At 35.2% G+C, this 9,788-nt stretch overlaps 1 long non-coding RNA gene across 1 annotated transcript in view; it reads right to left on the bottom strand.

The window, feature by feature from the left end:
- Positions 1 to 225: 225 nt before the first annotated feature.
- The window catches only part of LOC108447867, a 25,093-nt gene continuing 15,530 nt past the window's right edge, over positions 226 to 9,788 (bottom strand). Inside the window, exons 2-4 of the long non-coding RNA XR_001863567.1 lie at positions 3,593 to 3,782; positions 2,848 to 2,919; positions 226 to 793 (exon numbers count right to left, since the gene is read on the bottom strand). This is a non-coding gene — a long non-coding RNA (uncharacterized LOC108447867). The remainder of the gene's footprint in view (positions 794 to 2,847; positions 2,920 to 3,592; positions 3,783 to 9,788) is intronic.

The raw sequence follows: 9,788 nt of genomic DNA, 5'->3' as shown, positions 1-9,788 counted from the left end.
CCGGTTAGTCATGATGTGCCAGTAAGTTGAATAAGGAAAGATTAGTGTACATGAGTGTTTGAATTCTGGGTCCATCAAAGATTAAAGGTTCTGAGGAAAGCACATAATCAAATGCTATGCAGATGTGTGAACAGGCTAAAAATCATAGCAGTAGTTATTGCTACTTTTATTTTTTTAATAAAAAGTGAAGTAAAAAAAATAAACTTCCTTCCACATGAAATCCTAAAATCTCACATAAAGAAATAATTCTCAACTTTTAAAATTCATGTCAATAAAATCATGGGATTCCAATCACCCAAACAATTTAAAAAAATAGAAACCACTCCAAAGTTCAAATAAAGAATTGATTAATTCAATATCTGATTGACACGGCATTAAATAAAGTGACCACAAAATCATATCTAGATTTGGAGTTTAGGATTATATCCAGTCTTCAATTGCAACAAACTCAGACAGAAAATCAACTGAATTTTGATAAACCTATTTTGCTGAAGTATTTATTCTTTTAAATACAGAGGCAAAGCAATCAAATGAATAAACTTGTTATGATTTCAAGGTTTGCTGTATATTTTTAATATTTGGCACATTCTCTCCAAATACTTGCTTGTAAATTAGAATTTTTTAAAAATAAAATATTTTGAAGTAATATTTTTTTGCCAGAATACCTCTTGTCTTGAAAGAACTATTCTCATATATTTATGTGTGGTTTTCTTCTTCTTCCTCCAGCTTTATGCAGAATCTCAAAGTTCTTCACAGTATCTTATTCTCGCGAGACTGCGCCGCTTCTCCTTCTCTGCAATGTAGTAAATGTGAAAGTTGACCTCACAGGTCTTAAATAGGTGCCCTTTGCTTTTATGCTAGTCATGAAAATCACAATTGCTGTAATAATTTGCTCCTAGCAGTAGTCTAGCAGCTGTCTAAATTTACAAGGTCAGTTCTAGCACAACCTAAGCCAAACTTTTTAGAGACCTCAGGGTCAGGTTTCAAATAACTGCACATTCCTACTTTAACCAAAAGTAATCCCTGAGACTCAGCACACTTTAAAGATGAATGTTCATCTCTTCTCACATTTGAAACTTCAAAGGCCCAATTACTACTGGGCTGACATGGGCTGTTTCATGATACTTCCTGTGCAAAGTGCTACCTCTCTGCACTCTGTGTTTCTGATGCTTCTGTTATCACTGGTCAGTTGCTCTTTGGCAACACAAAATTCAATACCAGGTTTCCTCTCACTTCTTCCTTGCACTTGTTAAAAGCAATTACTGTTAGCATCCATATTTGAACTTTGAGTTCTGTTTCTGGGATTGTTTATGTTCTTTACGATGGCTACATTAATCACCAGCTATTGGGTTATCTTACAGTCAAAACTATTGGAAACACCTGGCTGGAAGATAAAAACAAAAGTAAGGCTACCAAAAATATCAGGATTAAGCTCAAGATAATGCCACTATAACACTGTCTGTATGCAATCTGCTTTCAGGGAAAAACATTGACAAAACAAATCAATTGTTTAAAAGATAATGTTTCTCTTGGTAGCAGCAAAGCTGTTCAAAGTGTATTTGTGCATTTTTGCTATTAGGAGTGTTTAGTTGCTATTTTCATTTCCATTCAATGACTTAAAGGTTTTTAAAAATGGAACAAATCTAGAGCAAAAATTTATATCACAATCAAATCACACATCTTTTGCTTACAACTTTCCTTCCCCAAGTGGGTATTTTGAACAATATTTTTCTCTCTCATATCAGATCAAAACTTTGCTATTCTTCATTTAGTATCAATATTCAATTTTTAAATATGATACATCATAAAAAAAAAGACCTTGGTTAATTCATTAAATTCTTAGTCAGTATATGACAGAAAAGGAGAACAACCCCAGGATGGTCAGCTCCTGAAAGAAACCATGAATTCATAGGACAGATGGGCTGGGTTTAGAGTGGATAGGGTGGAAAGAATAAGATTCCTTGTATAAAGTAGTTACTTTTTTTCATTTTTATTGCAGTGCCATTTTTTTTTAATAGAATTAGGTATAATAATATAGTTTGCACTGCAATGTTCACATAAGAAATACCTCAGTGACTTCTGAATCGTGTTTTAAAAGATGTGAAGTCTTACAATGTATTTAAGAAGATTAAACCTAATGCAACTGAAAAAAAATTCAAAGTTCAGTTGTGTCTTGATATTAACCTGCAATCTTGAAATTGTTTGTCCTTTATAAGGAAAAAAATCAGTGAAATCATTCCCAGTAACTTAATACCCTTAAATGGTTTATAATAAAATGGTTTGTTCTTCTTTCAGGGATTTACCTTAATGATATCATTCCAAAGGAGTCTGGTTTAGATCAAACTGGGTTAAAGATCATGACTGTCAAAAGATGATGTCACTTAGATTCCTTTACTAATAAAACCAGAGGTCATTTTGAGTACAGAAACAGATTGATATTCATGCTTTCTTTACCTCTAATACCTTTAGTCATGCATTACAAAGGTAAAAGTTGGCCCATTCCAGTGTACTTCAAGAGCATAGTAGATCAACATCATATTTACAGTTCTTTAGCATAGTTGTTTAAAAAGTCAATGGCAAGAAACATCCAAAATCAATTTCAATAATTGAAATCACTTTGTCTAGGAGATTCTAATTTCTGCATTTTACAAAGATTAAGGTTGGAAATGCAAAAATTGCATCTTAATTTATCAATCCATGTAGATGTAAATAAAAAGAGTCAGTATAGCCAGTAGTCAGTATAATGACTGTGAAATGTAAAGTTAGGATAACTTAATATAAGATTGAAAGGCTAAAATCTTATAACCCATTAACAACAGTTCAGCAGTTATTCTTCTCTTGTCTTACCTATTTATTATTTTGTATTTTCCTAGTATTGTTTGCTGGTATTTTCCAGAACTATCCAACTTTCTCTTATACCTAGAAAACATTAAATATACAATTAAAATACAAAAAAAACAATAATAGCAAAATAAAACAAGATTAATCACCTGCAATGAAGAATTGCAATCATTTAGAACAAGAAACAATAGAAGTCAAATTAAACAAAAGAATATTTGCCACCATGGGATGCTCAAGTTGCATGAAGTAGTAGCTTTCAGTGAAATCTCTAAGAAGTCAAACAAAATAAAGCCCTGTGATTTTCACTACAGGTTTATGTCCTGCCATCAGCAGACTAATGTGTGAAAGGAAAAACAGGTACAAAAGACTGAGCACTTGATGAATGTAAAAAGAGATATGTGTCTCACTATGATGGACCTTGGCCTGAGTACTTAGGATCCACTTGTCAACTCCTGCTTACCTGATTTCATGATTTTAGCAATTAAAATCCAGCTAAATCTACTGCTAAGACTCCAGAAAAGATTCAGAACCAGTCAATTCTGCTAGCCAAGATTTCATTTACTTCTGTGCATAGTGAGAATCTTAGTAAGGACCACTAGATGGTGGTGTGACAGGGCAAGGACTTCCTTGGATGTTTGTGGTGCCTCCTAAAAGACTTGCTCTTTGTAAGCTCTGACACACGTCCCTATGAAATGCTTTGGTTCTTCTCTGCATTCATTTTTGATACAGTTCCTGTGAGCTTAAATATTACCTATTGCCAAAACATTTACTTCAGAAGTATGTTGTAACATGTTCTTCCACAGTTTGTCCTCAGATATTCATCCAACACTACCATATTATTCTTTAATTTCTCCTTACTCTTCTTCATATTTTTCCATCCCAATTCTCCTCTGTCTGCTTTATTGTCAAGGTTTCTTTCAAACTGATTTCTGCTGTGCATCCTGTAAGATGTAAAAGAAATGGAAAGAAAAAAGCAAAAAATACATATCCATTTGTCAAAGATGAACCACCATATTCTGAAACCTGCATCTCTTCTCTATTCTGCTTTTATTTTTTGTTATCCTTTAGGTATGAAATAGTTAAAAAAAAATCTATTTTTTGTTTCTGAAATTTCAGTATGACAACTGAAAGACTAATATTAATAGAAGAATAATGTTTAAACACAAAACTTTTCACAAGGGAATAATCTCTTACTTGAACTTCAGAAAGGCTGTATAAATGTATTTAAATGAACAATTTACAATATACATTCCCAATAAAATGTTTAACTTGCACTTAATGTGCCATATGGAGAACTCAACCAAGTTAATTCTAATAAGGATAAAACAACCTTTGGAAAAAATAAACACTGCCAGATACTTCATATGTTGAATCAACTATACAACCTGTTGAAACATGTGAATTACCTGCTGAATCAGATATTTAATCTACTAAATCAAAGTTAACACCTACTGAGTCAAGCATAGCACCTAGTAAAAAACTATTAATACAGATTTATATATGTTCAAGTGAATTACAGTAAACACATTGCTCAAGAAATACAAAGTAGGCTCCAGCTAATTATTGCATTTTGTTTAGATGGCAACAGGTGTTCTGCTATGAGGGAATTTCCCATTCAAATAGCAAGAAATAAGGTCTTCCTTTTGTGAGTCAGTTTTCTTCATTAGATGGCAATGAATTTATAGATATTCTAATGTCTCAGCAGAACTTGTAGAAATAATCAGGGCGAGGGGCAGGGGGAAGACATCTGTGCAGTTGCTTTGCTTTCTTCTTCTTTTATTATTCTTTCCCTCGTAGATCATGCTGCTACACATGTAACTGCAATGAAAAGTATGTGAGAAGGAGAAAAGGGGTTCTTGTCCAATGCAACTCAAGAGAATTTCAGTTTGTAAATCCACTGTTTGTTTCAGCAGCAGATGGTTCTGCACACTCTATATTTTCTCAAATCCTCCAGTTGCTCTACTTGTACAAGCTTGTCTATAGGCTTATTTTTTTGGAATGAAACATGCTACAACTATGTTGTCTTTTGTCCCTACACAGACTTTTTTGCTGAATATTTGTGTTTTTTCATTATATTGTTTGACAGACCTTCTTCATATAGAGACCAGTGAATGTTGCTTTTTAATTCCATTTGTTTCTTAATATTATGAAGAAAATACTAATGTCCCTTAGCTATAATATTAAGAGGTGTCCATTTACTTCTTTTTTTTCTACATCTCACACCTTCTGATCAGGTTACAACATTCCTTTCATTGCATTGGTTTCGTGCATTGATATCCAGAGTAAGCACACTTTTCATTTAGAGCTGCCATTTCTTGGTCCTGTTGCTCCATTTTAAGAGCCATTTCCTATCTTTTTGATTATGGCCTGATTATGGCTTTTGAGATATAGAATATTTGCCTACATTTGTGTTTTAATTTGTATCAGGAGAGCAGTTTTGAACTGCCAATTGTGCCTATTTATTTTATTTTAATAAGCACCATGGAGCTGCCATGGAGCACTTGAACTGAAATCCTTTTGGGTGAAACTAAGGAAGAAGGAGCAGTTCCAATGCACACTGCAAAATGGGCTGGAGGCTAAAGGATAGCCTAGAGTTTATCCCCCCCATTAAAACGTGACTTGTGTGGGCATGAACACCAAGAGTTTCATACTACAGATCTTGCTTCTACTGGTCTACTTGCTACTGCAGACATAACACAGACAAAGGCAGTCCCAACTATCCTTTACATTCTGCTTTAGCAGACCTAAGACCTAAACTCACACCCACAAACCCCCACTTATACAGAGATATGGTTTATTGTGATTACCAGTGACAGGACTCGAGGAAACAGCATGGAACTGAGTCAGGGGAGGTTTAGGCTGGATATCAGGAAAAGGTTTTTCACCCAGAGGGTGGCTGGGGGCTGGAACAGGCTCCCCAGAGAAGTGGTCACAGCACCAGCCCTGAACCAGAGTTCAAGGAGCATTTGGACAATACTGTCACACACATGATGTGACTCTTGGAGTGTCCTGTGTAGGGCCAGGAGTTGAACTCAATGATCCTGATGGGTCCCTTTCAACTCAGCATATTCTGTGATTCTATGATTCTGGATTTTTGACTCTGCACAGGACAAAAAATGTATTAACATTATGTAGACAGTAATGTAAGAGCTTTCTTGCTTTTAAAAGATTCATGGAGGGAAGGTACAAACCCCAAAAATAATTTCATAGTGAAATAACCCCTCAAAATGTAAATTTGTAGCTAATATTTGGGTAAAGATACTGTAATAATGAAAATGAGTCAAAACACAAAACATTTCAAGCTTTTATAATTAGATTTTTGCTATATTGAGCGGTAATCTATTTCATTTTCACTGTAGGGAATGTTCCATTCTGATGCAGCACTTAATAGTTACCTGTCAGTAACAGGTATGCAGAAATAAAAAGTAAATTATGCTCTTATCAGAACTGAGATTGGTTTGCTTTTCTGTTGTTTTTTCCTCTTTTATCATTGCATAAGAAGTACAAGGAAATCTGAATTCTGGATTATAATCAATGAAGTAACAGGCTTTCTGCAAAAGGGTTTTGTTGATTCAGTGACCTAAGATATTTGAGTGTTTGGGCTGGTTATCAATAGCTTAACATGATACTGGAAATAGAACACTGACTGTTACAGAAAGATTGCATGTTGTCCAGCAACCAAGTTATGTTTCCAGAGGATGAATTTTCATATGGCACGTAACTGTGAAACAGGTTTTACTCATTAATACATGACTTGTTACTGACCTAAAAGAAAATTGATTAGTTATTTGCTCTGCACCATGCTTGAGATACTGAGAAGCAGCTGCATATGTCTTTTATCTATGGATTTGTCACACAGCATTTTCTGTTCATACACACTGGATCAAAAAACGGTATTTGTTTTACCTAAAGCAAACAACGGCATCCATTATGAACCTACTTCAGGTCCTTTGGTATCTTGGAATAGGCACACACTAAACAGAAAGTGACATATATGGTACGTCTTTCATAAACTGAAATACGTTGTTTATGGTGGCTGAACATTTCTTAAAACCACAAGATAGCTACAATTACTTTACACTGAACACGCAAAGGAAAAGTACTTATTATCTCTTTTATAAAAGCCAGCAAAATGATCTAACAATTTCTGATACTGTTGTTCATTAAAAAATCTAAGTTTTGAATGGTTAAATAAGTAATTATTGTAGAAAAAATGCAAACTGTTCTACATATTAAAGAAAAATTACCTTTTATTGTTAGATAAAATAGATTCTTCATTCATCTGGTTTTCAATGGTTAGTGTCAAATTATATAATGAGATAAAATATTGTCCCTGGGATAACAAAATAAAAATAATAAAGTAATAACAACATTTGATTAATTATTATTAGAGCACTACCAGTAAGCACTACCAGGACAGACAAAAAAATTTCTTACTTAAGAACTTAGAATAGAAATAGCAGCAGAAGGGAAATGAGATCAAAAGGACTATATAGGAGGAGAAAAAAGAGTTTGGGCATTACAAAGATTGCATATGTTAAAGGTTTTTTTGTACCAGGATGATTTGGCATTGATTAGGACTCTCCAAGGGGAAGGAGTTAGTTGGATGGAATTAGGTTTCCAGTGTCCCACTAGCAGCTCACTTCCCTCCTCTTTAATTCAGTCACCCTCATTAATAGATGACTAATGGATTAATGGAGGCAAATGGCGACTTCAGCATAAGAAGACTTGTAATCACGGTGGCCTCTTTTTCCTTCAAGTTTCCAGATGCATCTCACCCTCTTTTGTCACTGGAAAAACAAGTAGCTACTTTTAGAAGGTGTCTGACAGAGACATGCTGTGTCATCATGCTGCTCCCCATGCCAGCTTCCCTGGGACACGTCATATACTTCACTCACTCTGTCCTTGGGCTCTTACCAAATCACTCATAAAAATATGTAAATTCAGGTATTGTGGCCATAAAAACCAGAGAACTATCTTGATTATGAAAGAGCAGATAACAAGTCAACATCATCTTCCACCAATTTGGTCTCTGTTGTCTTAATACCCTGTATTTTCTCTAGGTTACTGCATTTCTTTTAAGGATTTAGTGCCAGGGGTCTTAATACATCCTTACTGGGATCTGGCTGTCAGGAATCAGGGACACCTCAGTCCCTGCATAGATCTGGGCACCATCCTTGCTGATGACGAGTTGAGGCATTCAGGCAGCACCCTGACATCTATTTGGAAAAAAGTCCTAAACAAATTCCATGAGTTTCAGTTTGGTGGCAGTATTTCTATGGAAACTATGAAGGCAGGCAGTCCTGTTTTATAAATGTTTATGTAAACATAAGAAAAAAAAAAAACAAAAACAGTGGAAAAAACAGTATTTTGAAAATTCAATCTGAAGTATACTGAAGCACTCTGAAATAGAGCAGTGAAAATTACATACTTGGTGGGAGCAAGTATGAACTCACTCCAGCACAAGTTTCTTTGCAGGGCCTAAAGTTACTGCAGGTGTATCACTTGACTATGAAAGGAATTTCTTAAATGCAAAATAAACTTATATGTAAACAAGTGTGCAAACATATTTTTTCAGTTATAAAATAATTGGGAAAAAAAGTTCCACAATATATAAAATCTTCTTATTTGTAATATGAGACACCTTTGCAAAAATTTAGGAGAAAATTCTGTTTAAAGTGTCTTAAATAACTCTAGAATTGAAGATAAATTTTGCTGTAAATTCAGAGAAGCTTTTAATTGGGAATAAAATTTGAGAAATAAGTACACCAACTAGTGAAACTTCTTTTCCTGAGAGCACAAACCTGATTGCTCTTATCCTGCTTACATCCTCTTTGCACTTGTTGCCATTTTCCTTAAAGAATTGAATGACTCTGTTGGATATTGTACTGGAAACTAAGGCCATGTACAATATGAAGTCCTTCTCAGGTTCATTTCTTGATTTATTTTTTGATTTCTTCCCTCAGAAGTTTCTTTGTAAGAATTGCACTAAGATCCTTCCATTCTTTTTGGGAAGGAAGGGACAAGGGTATACATCAAGCAGACGAAGATCCAGAGGGCATTAGCAAGTAAGCAGTGGCCCCAGTAATACCACTAGTGACACAGAAATTAACTAAAATGGAGGAGCCACATGGTGATGAAACTGTGTGCCTGATGCACTCTCAACACCCACTCCATTTACTGGGATCAAAGTTAAAAAAATCAGAACATTTATGAAAAAGACACCATTACAGGCCTCCTTCAACATATGAAAGGCAAGGCACCCACCCTTTCCTCTGCAGCAACTCCTCTGAAAACAAGACAGACCATGCACACAAAGGAGGCTTTTTCTCTCAGCTTGACAGCCCACTGCATGCAGGAAGATAAAAGCATTTTGGATCCTTGCCAGGAGAGAAACCTTAAAGCAGCTTCATTAGGCAAAAGTAAGATAATCAGAGTAAATACACAATGCTGCCTTTGTTACTTAAGCTGTTTGATTGGCTGTTTTGCTGTTGGCTGGCCAATTAATACCCTGAGCACAGGGCACTGTCAATGCTGGGCACCTCAGGGTGTATGCAGGAGTGTCAGCATCTGATGCATGGCAGGAGCTGCAAAAATAGCTCTGCAAAAATCTTCATATTTCCTGCTTGTTCAAAGCTGAGAAGAGATCCATCCAAGAGGTCACTCCAGCATGGTAATTATGATTTGTGTATGTTAATTATGTCAATGCAAGCAAAAGTGTGGAGCTTGAGGAAAAAAAATATTAATTTGTAGTAACAACCTGAGTGCTGGCCCCAGCAGTGCAAAGGAGTAGGTAGCAGAAAGGGCAAGCAGAGAAAAAATTATCCAGTGATGCTTAATGAAGAGATCTGTGACTCTGTGAGTAAAAGAGATGTGCTAAAGAAATTCCTTAGAGAATTGCCATGTCATGGTGACGATGGAATCAGAGTTGGATAAATGCTGAGAAG

Source organism: Corvus brachyrhynchos, unplaced genomic scaffold, assembly GCF_000691975.1.
Source record: "Corvus brachyrhynchos isolate BGI_N302 unplaced genomic scaffold, ASM69197v1 scaffold7, whole genome shotgun sequence".
Lineage (NCBI taxonomy): Eukaryota > Metazoa > Chordata > Aves > Passeriformes > Corvidae > Corvus > Corvus brachyrhynchos.
The sequence above is the reverse complement of the archived record's forward strand: the minus strand, read 5'-3'. Positions and strand labels throughout refer to the sequence as shown.